This window comes from Eleginops maclovinus, chromosome 2 (genome assembly GCF_036324505.1).
Source record: "Eleginops maclovinus isolate JMC-PN-2008 ecotype Puerto Natales chromosome 2, JC_Emac_rtc_rv5, whole genome shotgun sequence".
NCBI lineage: Eukaryota > Metazoa > Chordata > Actinopteri > Perciformes > Eleginopidae > Eleginops > Eleginops maclovinus.
In genome coordinates, this window is record NC_086350.1 from 16,584,317 (window position 1) to 16,603,007 (window position 18,691).

Below are 18,691 nucleotides of genomic sequence, written 5' to 3' on the forward strand. Positions count from 1 at the left end.
GCACTCCCAACAAACTTTTACACACACACGCACCAACTCCTACTACGACTCCCACCTATCCGTCACCGCAGCAAAGACAACAAAAAAAAAAACGGACGAGCCCCCATTTGTCATGGCCGGCTCTTGGCCACAACAAAAAATGGTGGCAAGGACAAAGTTATAAGAAAATATATTTATTATAGCAAACAAATCAAAGACCTACCATCATGAGGTGTGTTAGTCAGTAAGATCAGTAGTGTAGATGTGAATGTGTGAACATGGTATGATGTAGGGTGTTGCATGCCGAACCAAAACAAAAGGGAAACCTAAGCATGAACAAGGCTGCTCTCCCCAGAGTCCTTCAGCCAAAAGAGAGACCTGGCAAGACTCTGGCTCCGGCCTTTAACTGCTCAGCCAGGTGCCTTCAATCAGCGCTAATGAAAGAAAGGGAACAATCATTAAAGGGACAGACACCATTACAGGGACAACAGGGATGCAGGGTCGTTTTGTATTTTATAAAAAAAAATTAAATTGCTATACATGAAATGATACTGTAAAAAAGTTAAGGGTTGAAGAATAACAGCTGAAGTTGCAAGTACACACGTTGAATTGCAGTGTGACCCGAAGGAGTCAGTAAATAAACGCATATAGTAGCCTTTTTGGAGATAATAAAAATGGACGTAAAAGCCTGTATAGGAACGTTTATAAAGAGGCAAGTTAAATAAATAAACTGTTTATGTGTCTCAAGAAAAAACAAAGATAGAACTCTGCCAGGCAAGCATCACATTGAGGCTACAGACATGGCTCATCACTCATTGTAATGTACCTCTGACCTGTATGGCCATGTTTGCATGGTGCCGTTTGTGGTGCGGGCGAACAAAGTGGGTCAGTGTAGCAGGTAGAAGAATACTTTTAATAATACGGATTAATACTTTTTGTGTTTAATTAACAGCGAGTTTCACTTGTTAGAAAAAAGTATTGACTCGAGACTTGAATGTTTATTTAAGTTAGTCATTTCATATTCACAAAATTATCAAGTTTTCATAAAGATGTTGTTTCATTGTATTTATTGGGAATTATGTGTAGTATATGAACATATATCTTTATATTTAGTTCGTAAGAGAAGAAGGGACTATCTGAGGAATAAAAACAGATCAAAATTGAGAAACACTTAAAATGACAGATGAGAATGGCCAAGTTGTAATGTACACGTGCAATGAAACACTTACTGGGTACACGATTGATTGGTAAAGAGGAGGAAGTAGCATAAAAGGAAAAACAAATACATAAATGTGAGTGGGTATGTGATAACTGCATGATTTGAAAGACGTTATCTTACAAACAGATACATTTTTTCAAATATGTTTTGAGTCTAAGTCTTATACCCTATAAGTGGTAGTTTGTTGCACTTATTTTTTTGTAAATTTAGAAAATGTATCATGCTGTCCTTCAGTGGATCATAGTATCCTCACATAAGCTCTGTGCAGCCATTAACTCACCGCCCACTTGTGCTAGGCAGTGCTAAAAACAAACAAACCCTCCTCTGCACTGAAGCACGCAAATCATTGCCTTGGTGCATATTCTGTTGAGCAGAAAAACAAAACAAAGCTAGTTAGAAAGCACAGATATCTACGAACATGTGAAGCATGCTGTATCTAATAAAAAAGTAGATAAATAATGTGTTTGTTTTTAAAATGTCCAACAGTTTTATTTCCAGCAGCAAACAAGAAAGGTGCAACATGTTTCAGGTTTATTTTCTAACCAAACTCCATAGATAACGTTGTGTCTTACGTGATATAGTATACTTTAAACATGTTCCAGTGTATTGTTTAAACAACATCATTATGGTTATATTTATATTTTGATAAACTGCTGAAGGACCTGAGGGAAAAATGGAGCTTGTGAAATATTTCTTAACAGACAGCCTTCAAAACAGAAAATCAATCCATGGCAAAAAACAAAAAAGCAACTAACATCATTTAAGCAACCTCTGTTTTCATCTGCAATATGTGATGGGGGAGCATGAGGGGTCTAACCAAAACAATACTGCACACAAGTGATGAATATTTGTTTCCTGTTTTAGTACATACATAAAAAATGCTACCTTCTCCTGTTACCTGGCTAAGATCTTTCAGGGTGTTTTATTAGCAGAGCTCATGGTATTTCCCTTCAGCAGATACTGCTACTACCTCATTACAGACAGGGCTCCAGTCAGTGAAAGACTCCCTTGAGGAGGGAGGCACTGAAGCAGAGGCCGGACAAGCCAAAGATATTATTGGGTGAATAAAGACCCTATAGCTCTGGGATCCTCATGTAACTAGATATTTAATGCCATCATAACAAAAAAAGAGTGTTGTGTTTAACACCCTTATCAGCAGCTAACACACTTGTACATGGTGCACCCATTTGTATAACAATATCCTAAAAAATACTATTTGAAGATGTAATAAAATATGCACATGAACTGGTTGAAAATTAAATATGTAATAACTTTTCCAATATTGTCATAACATGTTCCGACTGATGTCTGATATTATACTCTAGAATTGTAGAAAAGTGTCACAAAAGTGTTGCAGTGTACCATTAGTTTCATGTTGTGGAACTTTAATATTTGACACCGATTTTGACTTTGGAAATGTACATATTTTACCTTATATAGAAATTGTTATTAATTAGTGGTGGGCCGTTATCGGCGTTAACGTGCTGCGTTAACATGAGACTCTTGTCGGCGATAAAAAAAAATATCGCCGTTAATCTATTCTCAAAGTTGGGTTGGGAGCTGGGTCTATACTACGCAAGCTATGATGACTTTCACCTTGATAATTTAGCGCGGATGTATACCTAGCCGAATTGCACTGTAGGGGGCGAGATCGAGTCTTTGACCTGTGTTTCTTCTGTCTGTGGATCTGACCCCGGTCAAATCAGCCACATTAAACGTGACATGCTAACATGGATACAGCAGGTATGAAGCCGCCGGGTTTGCTTCAGGGGAAATTTATTTTTAAGAAGCTTCCCGATCGAAACCTCGACAAAAATAAGGTTGTTTGCACCTTGTGCAATGCGGAATTAGTTTACTGTAGGAGTTCATCCAGTCTCAAGTACCACCTAAACGCAAAGCATCCCTCAGCTAATGCGGAAGATGCCGGGCCAAGCACTGATGTAGCGCGGGGGAAGACTCGTCGTCAAACAACTATGTTTGAGTGCAACCGAGGCAAGCCCGTCAGCACAGCTCTATCAGCCAAGCTAACTAGTCTCCTCGCTCAGTGGATTGCCACCAGCTGCAGGCCGATTAGCGTGGTTGAAGATGACGGGCTCGAGCTTGTTCTCCAGGCGGCCACAGGTGACCCATCTTACAAACTACCTGCGAGGTGAACTATCATGAGGAGAATACATGACCAGCACCAGGGGTGTAGTGGGCGTTGGACGCGGGGGTACGCCGTCCACCCACTTCTCCCGACGTGATATATAAAAAAATAATAAATATAAAATAGCTTACAACTCAAATGTCAATCCGGAGATATTGGCAATGGTGAGAACAACCTACATAGGCTACATAAGACATCCCCAGTATCTGTCCGTGACCTATATTGGCTACGACATGAACATAACATGAACATTCGATAATCGTCATCAACCTGAGACTTAAAACAAGACAAAAAAAAAACAACGAGAACGTGGATGTGAGGTGTAGCCTATTTTGATTTCAGTGTGGTTAGTGTAGTTATTAAAATGTCAAATCGACAGAAAAGTATTGATTTTTATTTTCGGAAAGATGTCAGCAATGAAATTCAGGAGCCAGAGACGTTGACTGAGCCACAAGCCAGCACCACCACCGAAGTTCCCACATCTTCTGCTAATGCTAGCGCGGAGGTGGTGGGGAGCTCCCATATTTCTATGGGGAGCTCCGACAGCTCACCGTTCGCGATCTGGACTGAGGAGATGTGGAAGAGAAAAAAGGAGGCCTATCCCTGGATCGACGCAAAGGACGGGAAACTGGGCTGCAAAGTGTGCACGTCCATTAGTGATCTATCTGTATTCAAAGCCCAAGGTTCGCGAATGGGAGATGAATGGCGGTCCTACAGTATCACCCATAGTGGAACAGAGAAGAGCACAATGTTAACCTCTCTTCGAAAAAAAATTCTGAGGCACCTCCAGTCAAGTGGTCACGTTGCTGCTCAACGGATTCAAGCTAGAGCAAAAAGAGAGACAATCCATAAAGTTTGTGATAGAATGAATGCATCCTTCACGAAGGCTACTAGTGCCGTGTTCCGAACCGTCTACCACATAGCACAGAAAAATAGGCCATTTTCTGACCATTATGGACTGATGGAGTTACAAAGCCAGAATGGGATTGACACGGGCATTGGCTTGCACTCCCGTTACAGTGCATCACAAATTACAGATCACATTGCTTCCCAAATGCGTAAAAAAGCCTGTCAACGCATTCAGGAAATAGAAGGCAAAATATCAGTCCTGATCGACGAATCAACGACCCTAGGGTGCAAAACTACATTGATCGTCTATCTCAAATGTGAGACAGACAAGTTATACGACCCACACTTTATGTTCCTGGATTTAATCGAACTTCCTAACCAAACAGCGGACACAATTCTGCAAACTCTACTCAAATGCCTCCATGCTCATGGTTTTGATGACGCATATCTAAAGAAGCACTTAATAGCTTTTGCAAGTGATGGAGCCAGCGTAATGTTGGGGCGAAAATCTGGTGTGGCCAAACGAATGACTGAACGCTATCCCAATATTTTGACGTGGCATTGTCTAAATCATAGACTAGAGCTCGCAGTTAACGACACTGTGTCTGACGTTAATGGTGTAAACCATTTTCAGGCATTCATGGACAAATTATACACTGTGTACAGTAGATCACCCCAAAATAAAAAAGAGCTGGCAGAGTGTGCTGAAATATTGGAACAACAAGTGGGGAAAATCGGCCGTGTGTTAAGTACAAGATGGGTGGCTAGTTCTTTCCGCACAGTGTCTGCCGTTTGGGATAATTTTGAATCGTTATGTGCTCACTTTACCAATGCAATGACAGATGAGAAGCGATCGGCCTCTGATAGGCTGTCATATAGAGGTCTGTTGAAGCGGCTGACTTCAAAGCAGTTTTTGCTGGATTTAGCACTTATGAATGACACGCTGCATGAGTTAGCTCTACTGTCAGAATGTTTGCAAAAACGCACTGCATCAGTGCCCTACGCAGACAAACTGATTAAACGTAGCATTCGGTTCATTGATGCAATGGGAGAACGACCTGGGACAAAAGTCCTTGCTGCTGAAATCGCTATCTCAGCAGGCAGATTTGGCTCTGTTGAGCTAACAGACAATGCAAAAATTGTTTCCATAAACCGGCAACAGTTTCTTAGAAGTCTAAGCAACAATTTAAGCCGTCGGATGTTCACAACTGCAGCATCCGGACCGGCAAATGCCCAAGCTGAGTCGGACTATACCCAGTTGATTTCGCAACTTAAAGTTCTGGAGCGCGAGAACTGGCCGCCTGCGCAAGATATGCCGCCTGGTTTTGGAGAGGAGGAAATAGCGGCACTCTGCAAACGCTTCAGACTTCATATTGCGAGTGCAATCAACGGGTTTAGGGATTTAATCGAGAGCTCTGGGGATGACAGTCACACACCTGATCTTAGGCCTTTAATGAACTGCACGAAAGTCATCCCATGCAGCACTGCAGAGTGCGAAAGGGGATTCAGCCAAATGAATCTTATTATCACCCCAATCCGCACAAGATTACTGATCGAAAGGGTATCTGCTTTGATGTTCATCAAGCTACATGGACCACCGATGACACAGTGGGATCCGACAAGCTACGTGACCACTTGGTTGCGATGCCATCGCTCGGCTGAAGACAGGAGAACAAGACCTGCAACCGAATCTCGCAGTGAGCCTCCTGACCCAGTGTGGCGATTTCTTTGACGGTACCAAGCGCTTTCATGTAAGTACTGAATTTTAAATAAAACAAACAATAATCTATATGACACCTGTGTGTATTTCTGCATGTTAAGCTGAATATATGTATGGCTTTTTGGGTGGGAGTGTGTGTGTGTGTGTGTGTGTGTGTGTGTGTGTGTTTGGGGGGTGACGTCACAAATAGCGTACCCTCACTTAAAAAATCCCCACTACACCACTGACCAGCACGCAGAAGAGAAAGCTACGAAAGTTGAGAAGATGGTAGAGGCGAGGTCTGTAGCACTGACTGGGGACCATTGGACGTCCGTTAACAACGACAACTACCTCGGCGTTACAGTACACCTCATCGATGCTAGCTGGGAACTTCACTCCTTCGCTTTAGGTATGCTACGTTATGTCATTTTAAATTACATAATTTAATTTCGTAGCCTATTAATTACCACCACGTTATGTTTGCTTCTTGATAATTGCTATATGTTTACTACTAGTAGTGAAATTATTCTAATTTACTTTGTCCGTTAGGTGTGATGAAAACAGAGGAGCGTCACTTTGCAGAAGCGTGTGCAAGGCAGTTCCTCGACGTCGCTAACCAGTGGGGGATAACTGACAAAATAAGCACTATTGGAACAGATAGCGCTCCTAATATGGTGGCAGCAGGGAGGATACTGCCATTCGAGCACTTGCCCTGTGTTGCGCATGTTGTACAGAGAGCTATTGTAATGTCACTTCGGGAAGGTGGTTTTGATGGTGCACTGGCCAAGTGCCGTAAAGTGGTCGGACATTTCAAACACAGTCCGGCCAACTCAGACGAGCTAAATGTCCAACAATCCTCCCTTGGACAAGTTAAGGAGTCACTCGTGCAAGATGTTCCAACGCGTTGGAATTCCACTCTCGAGATGATAAAGCGCGTGAGGCGCAACAGAGACGCACTGCACACAACGCTGTCTCTGCAGAAGCACAACCTGGCCCTCCCAACAAATGCGGATTATGAGAAGTTGGCAAAGCTAGAGAAACTGCTGGAGCCATGCAGGTATGGTCTACAAAGATAGTGTGTTCATGAATTGGCATACAAGTTTTTAAATGTCACTTTGTATGTAAGAAACACCTGCCCTTAAATGTGTAATCTGAGTTAAATGAATCTGTCACTAATAATTTTTTGCTCTGTGTGTGTGTGTCTGTGTGTCTGTCTGTCTGTCTGTCTGTCTGTAGGTACATCACTGAGCTCCTTGGTGGAGATAAGTATGTATCCTGCTCTGTGGTTCTACCTGCCCTGTGCCACCTCCAGCACGCGATGAACATCTCAGATGATGATCCTGCCTACATTGTGCGATTCAAGGCTGCCTTCATCAAGGACCTCAACCAGCGGAGGGAGAAAATAAACCTGGAATGGCTTAAGGTATGTCAGAGTGACCAGAAGATAACTGCATTTTATGACCATAATAGACTGTAAAGCCAGATGAATAAGTCATGAAGAAATATGGAGGTTGGATTTGGAAAGTGACATTTTCATCAATCAATAATTATTATTTTTTATTCATCAAAGGTGGCGACTGCTCTAGATCCACGATTTAAGGACCTCAAGTGCTTGCCCAGAGCAGAGAGGGAGCCAGTGTGGGCAAAGCTAAGTGCATTGATGAAGGGAGAAGAACCTGCTGTGCAGCCACTCAGGGAGGAGAACCCTGAGCCACCCAAGAAGAAAACAGCCCTGCTACTGATGGGATCCGACTCAGAATCAGATGAGGAGACACCAGAAGACAGTACAGTGGAGAGGTACAAGGTAGAGCCCAGTACCAGTCTAGATCAGTGTCCACTGAAATGGTGGTCGGAGCACACTGCTGTCTATGGTAAGATGGCCCAAATTGCCCGTAAATACTTGGGGACCCCTGCCACAACTGTCCCATGCGAGAGACTTTTTTCTTTAGCAGGCCATATTGTGCAGAAGAGGAGAGCTTGTTTGTCACCAGAAAATGTGAACAAACTGGTCTGCCTGAGTGACTGGTGGAAGAAGGAGAAATAGAGCTTTGACTGACACAAAGCTACTGACTGTAAACAGTTCATTACAACCTGTTATATAGGCCTACTGTTCAACTAAAAATAAACAGTTAATAAACACAAGTACATCTCATTGTCATTGATTTATTTTCATCACCAATTATCATAGAACAGCTTTCTCAAGCAGTTTGTGATGCATTTTGGAAACTGGAGATGAGCCCCTGGTCTAATGCACCACCTGGCTTGAGAAACCCGTTCTCAAAGACTTACTTTTAGTCATTATTTGGGTAGCACACATATTCTGAATGCCTTGGCAGAATTCAAATGAGCCATTTTAATCTAGATTAATTCCAAGATTAATCTAGATTAAAAAAATTAATCTATGCCCACCACTATTATTAATTAATTTAGTAACACACATAGGCCTATATTGGGTTCAATATTGCCGGTTGACATGTAAAGTTGCCATGTGCATGTTGGTCTGTATTTTAACGATTTAAACTCCTGAAATAGGATCAAGTTAAGAGCAGCTTCTAGTGTGCAACAACACCTTCATCAATGTCTGTGAATTAAACAGTCCCACTGAGCGGCTTCTAACATTAGTGAAGACAAAGAGGTTTGACCCCCCAGGCAGCTGTGTGCTATTTAACAGACACGCTGACAGAGCATAAACGTCTGCAATTGCTATTTGTTTCACAGCAGGAGACTTGAAAGGTATAGATCATCTTCTTATGAGCTTGCACAGGGCCCTAGTTGTAAATAGATTTCATTGGAGAATGCTGGTTGTCTAAATGAAAATATGATGATGATAATTTGTAAAGTACTTAAAGCCTGGACCTTTTTTCTGAAAACACACACTGTAGTAAGTTCAAACTGAGCTACTGAGAATTGAGGAGTTTTTATTTGTTCTTATTTTGGTCGAATAAGCATGCACACAAACTCACTTATTCAAAAAATGAATCTCTGCAAAGATATTCAAATATATTTAAATGCTGAGGGGTTTGTCAAGGTTTTACAATTTTCTGCAATCAACCTTAATGCCTGAAAAGCAGTCTGCTCTATAATACTCCTGTATGACTGTAGAATATATATTAATTTAACAACAAGTTGAAACTGATTCAATTTAGTTACTTTGAGTGTGACTTCTGGAAAAAAGCAAAAATATTGAAACTGAAAGGGAAATAAAACACTGAATGAATGTCTTTGCTCGAAAGCCAAGTGTTTTTAGTAGCAACTGGCTAGTGGAGCTAGACAAATGTGTCCTGAGGCTAACCTCAGGCAGGGCTGGAAATGATCTACCTAGGGAACCAAGAGCATAAATGTCAGAGACAGTCATGGGTGCCGTTACGATGACACACAAGGGGCTGCTTCTTCTTCATCTCAATATCCTGCCCCCAAGGTGTCACTTGGGTGCTTTGAGTTGGAAATTAGTGAGACAGTAGCTCAACCCAAAATAAAAGGAACTCTGTGTAGGTATTGTGATGGAATAAGAAGCCAGATAATATCTGAAATTTGAAAGGTACCTCCTTGTTGCATCGGAATGACATGGGAAGAGAACACAATGTTTGGTTCTGAATAATTAAAAAAAGAATTGCACAACACTAGTGGACTGCAAACTGTGTTTTTTCCTGTTGATTTTATAGAACAAGCAAAGCATTGGTTTAAATTGTTGTGCTGAGATGTTGACAGGGCATAAAGAATGCAGCAATGATGAATGTTACGTTTGGATATCCTCATTTGTCTTGTGTTCAATGTGTTTGTCTCTGATTTTTTGATTAAGATCTGCATCTTTCAGGAATCCCTTGTCCTCATTCCATATTTATCACATTTTGCCAGAACTGCTGTCAAATAAAAAATGAGTACTCAAATCAATATGAACAAGTAATTTGTGTTGATCAGTATCATACATCAAAATTAGCCCTGGGCAGATGATGACTGATAATGACTTTGAAACTTTAAGCATTGCATAAATATAAAGCTGAAAATAATTAAATTAGGCCCAAGGGAGCCAAAGCTTTTGGTATGGGATTTGATAAGTAAAGTCGGACATGAATGTTTAAATTCACTAACAGGTGGTGTTTGCTGCGTTTTGGTTGAAGATAGGCAGTGTGTTTGTGCCACAGCCAGAATATGTCTTACTTAATTACTTATATAACTTAAAACGTTTTTTTTTTCTTCCAAAGTTGTTTTCTTTTGCTCATATTTTGTTAAATATCTACATAAATGTAGCTAATAAAATGAAATTAACATTGTCCGATGCAATATATATTAGTACCACGTGTGTTACAATCTGGTGTGTGCCAATAAATAAACAAAAATGAAACATGTCAATTAGTACCCGTGTAAGTGTTGGTTTGAAACCATAAGCCTAGTTTACCCTGCTTCCAGCCTTATTACTAAACTAAGCTAACCAACTCCCAGCACCAGTTAACATCTGACTCTATACAAGAAAGTGAATTTGTTAATTTCTCCAAATGTAAAATATACTGTTAGAAATAATCAATATATTGGAGCAGAACATTAAAAGATAATTCACTGTTTCTGGACGGATCATATTTGTCCAATTCTGGTAGTATTACCGGATGTTGTTTTTAGCCTCAGATAGCATAAAGCTAATATTGTATTGTATATATGAGTAGAGGGAAGGACGTGTGGAGCTACATACTAAACACACCGCCTCTACCTCTCACTCATTGATGCTGCAATGATACTATTGCGTGTTTAATAACTGATAAACCTCAGAAGGATTGCATAATAGAATATTGTAGGTGAGAGCTCCAGAACATCACTAACAAGATGGCGACGGTGACATCTTAAGAGGACCCGCCCCCGACGACGTCAGCCTATAGAAGAATCCGGAGAACCCCATGTGACAAGCGGCCAACAGGATCCAGCCCCCCGCTACCAACCAATGAAAGCACGAGACCGGAACGCGTCTTATTTCGAAGTTGTTTATTTTATGGTCGGAATGGGGGTGGTTTTATAAAACATGTTTGTATTGTGAAATCGATCTCTCTTTTGTTCCGGACCGCCAGACAGTAACTACTGCTGAGCTCCTCTCAGTCAGCGGCCTGTGGACGCGTGTCCCGGGCTATTGAGCCACAGCTGTGAAACTTTTGTAAAACCTACTGCTGCATCCTTTTATTAAATACTCCTTTTGAAACTTATATGAGGAGATTCACTTCGTTTCTTTTAAATCGACTCCTGGGCCTCGAATAAAAGAACATTTCCTACAATACTTTTTATTAAAGATGGAAAGTTGTGGAAATTGAGTTATACAGTAATCAAACAATTGGCAGAACATGTTGTTTTCTGTGTTATTTGTTTCAGACTGTAACATCCCAGTCGAATTAATACAAGCCTGGACTGATGTAGTTTATTCCGTTTTCCAATATAACTTCACTGACCAAGGTAAGAGCTAGGTAGACATTAAAGACACATTAAACTAAACCCTGTTAGAACTGAAAAGTTAACAAAAAACTGAAATAAACTCCAAATTATTTGACAATTAGACACACACAAATGCAGTTACCTTGTTGCCCTCTCGACTGGAGCTAAACTCCGTTATACTCTCCCGTTTCGGCCTTATCCCTTATGTATACGCGGTGTTACAGCACCGTTCATCTCCGTGTTTGCGTACTTTTCTGTTTATGCCTTTCCACGCCAACTTCCGTTACATGTGCGCCTATTGTCTCTTCAAAATAAAAGCACATCCTTGTTCATGAGAAATAACAAAATAAAAGCAATTTAACAAATACATGAACCATGTTGTTTGGGGTCCTTTACACAGACATTCATCGATACACATTTGTACTGCACCTGATGAATGTATATTATATACTCCACTTGTCGAGTGTACTGAGACTCATTTTATAATGAAAGTTCCAACTGATAGCGTAACCTGATGAGTGCAAAAAGCGTAAAGAAATTCCAGCCACACAAATGGCACAGACTACACCATCAATCCAAACCTTTTTCTGGTAAACGTTGCAAAAAAGCTTTTGCTTTTCTGAGCACAGAGAAAGGACTCCGGGATGTAAGTGGAATAAAGCAATAGCCTCACAAGTTCCCATAGTGGATTAGAGAAATAAAAACAATAAGACATCTTTCGCCCACAGACCTTTGTATTGATTTAACCTTTGCCCTAATCTTTAACTGACTGCTTTGTTGACGATTAATTGATTAAATTGTGGGAATAACATGACAGACTTGCTTTGAACGCCATAAGAGGTCGCACGATGAGAGAAAATCCTTGTCGGACTCCTTTCCGGTTTGTGTTATTATTTCCTCTGAGTCACCTTCTTCTCTCTTTCCTGCCTCCACCCCCATTTTCCAATAAGTTACCATTAAAAACAGCATCTGTCTGAGATGCAGAATTATGCCAAACATTCCCCAGTGTCTGCACAACAAGTGAAAAGACTGTTTAAAAAATAGTCTGCAAACAGGATGTATCAATGTTTGATGATGCTCTGTGCACAATATGCTGTTAAGTAGGCTATTTACATATGAAGGGTTGAAATAAATACTACAGCTCAGACAATACACTATTCATATACAATATTCAAGTAAATAAATGCAGAAAAAAGACAGCTTTTCAACTTTTCCTCCCCCTAGCATTTTCTGGCGGTATATTTTTCGGTGCTGCTGTTGCAAAGACAACTGGATCACTTTCTGTTTTTCTCAGATCAACCAACACCACAGGACATTCTTGTTTCCGAACAGTGAGTTACTGCCAGCTTGTCAAAGTCAACAACAAAAACGACAGTAACCTAAACCTAAAGAACTGAAAAAGACAAAGTAAAATACCAGATAATATAAATACATGACTTAGGGAATGTTAACCTACTGAACTAGTTTAGAAATAATGTATTTTTTTAACACTTCTTTAAGTCGTCTTTGCAGCCTCCCTCAACTGGGCTTGTTTGCTGGGTATAATTGGGGTAGTTTTTTGACAATAGGCAGTTATGGGTTTTTATTGTGAAAAGGATATTGCGACCGTGAGGCAGACATAATTACATTGTTAAGCAAGGTTTAAAATGGACCAATGTAACCATTGATAGTGTAATTATTCTATAGCCAATAAATTGTGCTATTAACCATTTCTTCATCATGATCAGTTAAAACAAACCTGTCTACTTTTAAGTAAAATTTATGATGTATGTGAAACTACATCACCTTTTAAAACCCTATATCAACCATGCTTATAATCTTAAAGAAATCCACAGATGAGAGGGGAAGCTGTCAAACTGCTGCCGTAATTTAATATTAATACCAATTAAGCCCTGAAACCCAGATCCCTGCAGTGGCGGTTTTGACCACCCATCATGCAGTCAGTTGATTGAATCGAAGTAGTGAGGAGCACATTTCCAAGGGAGAGGTTTAGAGGCAAGGATAACAACTCAGTTAGAATAAATAAGAGCAGTAATACAGCGTTTTTCAAAGTTAATATAAAGAGTTGTTAATTTTAATTTGACTGCTGGTTCATCCCGCAAAAGACAATATACCGGGGAAATATATGACCTTTTCACACTCAATTTAAATTAATTTTCACACAACACATTCCTTCAGCGATTTATCAATGCATTGTCCTTTAGCCTCTGTCTGTTATTACCAGTTCTTACAAATCGACATTGTTATGAAATCTAGATTCAACGCAATACTCAAGAAGTTCCGTTTGTGTCTTTCTGAAGGATGGCATGAAAAATCATATACATCTTATAGTTTAATTCTGGAGCGAACTGAGGAACCGCGAGAATCAATCACTAATACCGTTAACCAGCAGCAATGACATTATTGTCTTGCTGACACTGCACTCACTTCAGTGTTGTGCTGACTGAGCCAGCAACTGATGCCTAATAGAGTCTTCTTCCAATCTAGGTGCTAACAATTTGGCACAGACTGACAATTCAATTTATAGAAACAATTATTCAGACAATACTTAATCATATTTACCTGATACTTCTTTAAATAATAGCCTATTAATACAAATGTTTTGCCTTTTTTTGATCAAACCATGTTTTCAGCACTTGATGTTTAAATGCATTGAAAATGAAAAAATAAATAAATTGCAATTTAAACATAAATATTACAAAAGAGTTTAAAACTATAAATATATACACATATGGATTAATTGATTAACTCTTTCAGAGTTGTTGACACAGTGTTATGTTAATACCACAAACAAGGATCCCCAGTGAGAATTTCTAGGGTACTCGAACCACCCTCTGTGTGTTAAGTCACTTCCTAATCAGTCATCAATAAAGTATGAAAAATTAATAAGGCAATGCTATTTGTAAAGTGTTCGGAAAAGAAATAAATCAATGCAGGTGATCTGAAAGGAAATCATTTATGTCAAAATGGTTCAACAACTTCATAAATTCTTCATTAGATATCTTTCTGTATTTCATTTAAAAATAATGGTTTTTTTTTAAATAATAAATGATGCAAATGCAATGTTTGTCCTGTCCATTATAATTTACCATTTAATGTAGTCCTGTTATGATTCAAGAAGATCAAATTCCCTCTTCAATCAACGGTGTGGATGCTTGCATCAAAGGATGTACTTTAGAAAAGGTCAGAGCTTCCATGGTTCATGTGAACATTGAAGTTTAAAGGCATGTGAAGGAGTAAAAAGAAAGCAAAGAAAAAAATAAGAAGTGATATGAATAATGGCAATACATTTCATAAATGGGGGTATTGTCAGAATACAATTCTCTGACAACCCATGGTATGAAAATTCAAAATGTATATATTTGTTTTGTTTTAGGTGAGAAGATATGTAAACAAATATATTTACAATATGTGAAGTACTGGGTATTTCTGTACAGTAAATACCTAACTGCAACTAGAGCAGTTGAGGCAAATCGGATAATGTTCACTTATTATTGTGTTTGGCGGTTAAGTTCAGTATACGACCAACTGAAGTTGTATCACCTCATGATGGCACTAGATGAAAATTCTGATTTGTCCTCTTGAGACATTGGATACTTTCTCCAAATTATGAAAAATTATTTATTTTAATTTTGATCAAAGGCCCACCAACAGAAATGACCAACCACAGAGAAACACTCTAATATTCTGGTCGAGGGACAATTGACATTCACATTCAGTAATCCAATGATTCATTTTTTAAAATTCTAATATGGAAGGGCTGGTTCCAGCTGATCAGTATGTAGGCTCTCCTGTTCAGTTAACATAGTATCAAGTGTTGTGGTCATGCATGTGTTTCTCCATCCCATTATGTACACATCTATGAAAGCGAATAGCCTCTCCTTACAGCTGACCCATATGTTCATTTATTTTTTCGATAACTTGTGGGCAGATTGTATACCCTGATTATTGCATAGGAAGTATCCCACACTCCCCAAGGGCCCTGGACACCCATGTCAAAATGGTCTTTCAAATGTTGTCAACAGCATAAAGATACCAGTTTTGTAGGGCCTCAGGGAGGCCAGAGTTTGCTGTGGTGACAGTGATGAAAGCCAGTATGATTTTCAATTCATTTCTAGACTCAGCTTTATTTTTCTCAGTCCCAGTAACTTTCCCTTGGCCACTACAATATTATTGGTGACTTAAATTAGGCCTGACTGTATGAATCCTTGCATTTTGTTTATAGGGATTGTTTGATTGTAAAATGTTTGACAAAGGTGATACAGCCAAGAATATAGCATACGTCCACAATACAAAAGCCTAGCCAGTTATTGTAACCTTAGAATGTTATTAATAATACCAAAATGCAAAAAGTAGATAGGTAATAATTTGGCTTAACCACATTTGTATTCCACAAAAACAGGAATTGACAGAACTTAATGTGTTATTCTTGTTGTTGTTTTTCCTGGATGATAAGCAAGAGAAATACACTTGAAATTGCCACTTTATTGCATACTCCTAGGGAGCTGTAGTTCTTAATTAACAAGCTGCAACAATAAATGTTCCATTGGGATGTAGGTATTGGAAACAAGTCCCACATTAACCACAGAGCATATTAAGTTGTAAACCTCCTGTTTGAAACTCATTGTAATGTTCTCTATTGACGCTGACATCTGGAACTGTGCATATCCACATTCAAGCCTAAGCAACTCTAACATACTAGTAAACATCTCTGGACTTTGTGTTTTCTTTTAAATGACAAACATTCAATTACGTTATAGGTTTTAATAGGACTGATGGGGAATTGGTTAAACAACAGGACCAGAACATCAGTTGTTTCAGCTCACAGTTAAGGATGAGGGAATGCCTTATATCCTTCTATTTCCCATTACTGAGGCTTTTAGTTTGAGTTCAGTTTCCAAGTTTTCATAACTTGTTATCATAATTATTATACAAAGATATAATATTAAATCGAAATCGAGACATTTTGAAGCGTTTTTCCAATTTGCCTGAAGCCATTAATTGTGTGTGTGTTTGTTTGTAGCAACTCTGTTTGCCCCATGACATAACGCGACATGCACTGGAGCGATGGAAAGTGAGATAGCAAGAGAAGGGGTAAATCTCCAAGACAAGGTCAAAATGGATAAGACATTAACTGGTACTCCTCACTGATACAAACATCTCATACACTGCATACTTCTCATCAGTCCCCAGATGTAATGTTGGGAAGTTCCATATCAGAGGGGAATCTGTTCAAATCGTATAGAAATGTTACTTTTATGGATCTCATCCATTCACAAATGTGACAAGGGAGAGCACTATTAAAAGGGATATGTCTAAGGTAGGGCTTCAAGACGAGGGGTTTCAGCTGTGTCAGGACAAAATCGATTCACATCGAGGGAATAAATGGGCCAATCACTCAGACGGTCAGCCATATTGAGCGGGTGGCAACAGGCCACAGGCTCATAACAGTTAAGAGACACATGAGAGAGTGCAGATTATATGAAATATGGGAGTATGGTTTCTACTGTACATTAGAGATGTGGGTCCCAGGCGACATGCAAGAAGGGAGTTGTACAGTAGCTCTGAGAGCTTAATGTGCTGTAAATTCAGAAAAACACAACCAAATACAGAAATGCGTTGCTTACAGGAAAATGGAAGCCGTTTCCAGCTGACAATAATGTAAAAAAAAAAGGTATTAAAGTCTGCTATCCATCAGGGATGTTTGCCATTAAGCTTAAATGTTTATTTTAAATTATTGTTAAAAAGAAAAATCTGGATTAAAGTAAAAAATAAATACAAATGAAACGGTTTAAAAGAAGTTAAAGAAGGTTGATAAACAACAGCAATAACAATATTTTAAAAGTGAGGTCATATTAGATATCTAATATGTTTGAATGATATCAAGGTTGTTTGCTTAAAACATGTGAAGAGTGAATAAGTCATTATTCTGACTGCCAGGTAATCAAAGGCTTAAGTAAAGACATTGTTCAAGGTTTGACCTAGAGTCCAGGATTACTGCCTAATCGTTATGTCAGTGGATTATTGGCCTTATCCTTTTCAATAAAATGATTTTTTTTTCTCCTCCAAAAGCATTTTCCTCACATCACAACTGCTCTCCTTGGGAAACAGGAGATCAGGCTGGAAAAAACGATGACATGGATCAATAAGTCCAGGTGCTAGGTGCTTGGTTATTCAACTGCTTATAAAAAGGCAAAATGTATGGCTGTAAAGGTGCCTAAGATAAATTATTCATGGTTTTGCTTTAAATTAGGCTATGTTACTTTCTTAAATTCTAACCAGTTCAAATGATATTGATGTTTTTAGAGCCTTTGACATCTGTCATTATCATTTGTCTGTATTAAAGATGAAGGAATATGTTTATCAAAAGCCAACATGTACTTATCACATCAATCTCCTCCTGTTCTGTAGCACTCACCACATTACTCTACCTATTAAAGAGATGTATAAACACCTTGATGTCATCATCCAATAAAAGGAACCATCAATAATGGTGATAATTTAATCAAAGAGCTGATGTTTGTGATACAAACACAATAGAATACAGTTTCATATGTTTTTCAAAGCAAATCCAGAAAGGTCTGTCTGGTGTTTAATAGAAGTTTCATTTAGCAGTGGTTGAAATACAGTGAATGAAAATGTATGGTTTCTTTCATAAATTAAGCAAACATAAATAAAGGAAGAATCTGGAGTGTTCTCTGTCATGCAAAAAAATGATATAAGGAGCATTCCCTTTAGCCAGTCCTTTTAGCATCTGTGTCTGCTTTCAAAATCAGATGGGATAAACCGACTCCTTCCAACAACTGCCATTCATCTGCAAAGAACTACAGAAGGATGCTTCAATGCATACAGATTAAGGTCATAGCTAGGGGTGTGCTGTGTCTGTGTATACACTTTGTGTATCAGGCTCGCCAATATGCTGCACAGCTTTCAGGGAAGGCCATTGAATCATGGGACACCTGTGGGGGATTGAGAAAGGGCAGCTTCTGCATTGATTCTGACGAGAGCCATGTTATCCTTTTGCCTGTCGAGGCTCAGGTTTTCTGGCAGACAAACGGAATTTATATATATGCTCTGTTTTATGTTATGCAAATCTTAATTATAAAGTAAGAAACAGCAAAAAACTGTGTAGGGTGCTATCTTAGACTAATACTTGTATTTGATAAGACCAATGTTTATTAAATTTGTTTGCCATTTCCCATGTTTTAACTGTCAATAGCAACCAGGAATTAATTTGCTAAATACAATGACGACAGTGGGTGAGAACAAATGGCTTAACTTAAAAAAGACTGTCACATTTCCTATCTTTGAAGTAATTCCTTTTTTTTTCTGCATGCAAAGGAGAAAACTCCCATCTGTGTGCCTAATAATATGAGTTGAATCAAGAGCA

General features: G+C 39.1%; 2 long non-coding RNA genes across 3 annotated transcripts in view; one reads left to right on the forward strand and one right to left on the reverse strand.

The window, feature by feature from the left end:
- Window positions 1-204: 204 nt before the first annotated feature.
- Window positions 205-18,691, reverse strand: part of LOC134883112 (uncharacterized) — a 37,854-nt gene continuing 19,367 nt past the window's right edge. The window contains exon 4 of one of the 2 annotated variants that reach the window (XR_010168236.1): window positions 205-413. This is a non-coding gene — a long non-coding RNA (uncharacterized LOC134883112). Of the gene's footprint in view, window positions 414-1,542; window positions 1,562-18,691 lie in introns of those variants that run through there. The other variant, XR_010168238.1, reaches the window with a different exon arrangement.
- On the forward strand, window positions 7,249-8,034 carry LOC134883384 (uncharacterized). The gene is made up of 2 exons (XR_010168269.1): window positions 7,249-7,315; window positions 7,463-8,034. It is a non-coding gene; the product is annotated as an uncharacterized LOC134883384 (long non-coding RNA).